Raw genomic sequence first — 650 nt, forward strand, 5'->3', positions numbered from 1 at the left:
GGTTTAGAGCTGAGACAGACATTTGCAGTAGAGATTATAACATCATTTTAAATTGAGTGATATTAGTTGGTATTAGATTACTGAAGTTGAATAGTAACAAAGATATATTGGGATAATTGGTCTCATGATATGCAAGTACAGTAATTACCAATGTTGTATTTCTTCCATGGTTGCATCTATAATTCTTTCATAACTTATGATTCTGCAGCATCCTTTTAAATGTTAATTTATATTGATGTTGGGGGCAAATAATTTTGGACACAAGGCATGAATCATATGCATCTGGATCATCACATGCAGTACCATTTTGACATGACCTACTTTCATCTTTTGAATCGAAGTTTGTTCAAACATCTCATACTTGTAAATATCAGATAAAAAACACAGAATTTTAAGTTTGTTTGCACATACTTTTGGTTTCTGGATATACTCTACAAAGTTCAAACCTTGCCACTTAGGCGACTAGTACATTTTCTTATTAGATTTTTCTGTCCAATGAAAAGCTGATTTTAATTTACTCTTCTGTAAGTCTTTCACTTCCATCGTCTTTATTTTCCTCCTTAATCTTTTCCAATCTGTTTTTATTTAACTCATGATTAGCAATTATATGCTAGGCTTATTGACAAATCACTCACTCTGACTCCATTAAA

Source organism: Mobula birostris, chromosome X (genome assembly GCF_030028105.1).
Source record: "Mobula birostris isolate sMobBir1 chromosome X, sMobBir1.hap1, whole genome shotgun sequence".
Classification (NCBI taxonomy): Eukaryota; Metazoa; Chordata; class Chondrichthyes; order Myliobatiformes; family Myliobatidae; genus Mobula; species Mobula birostris.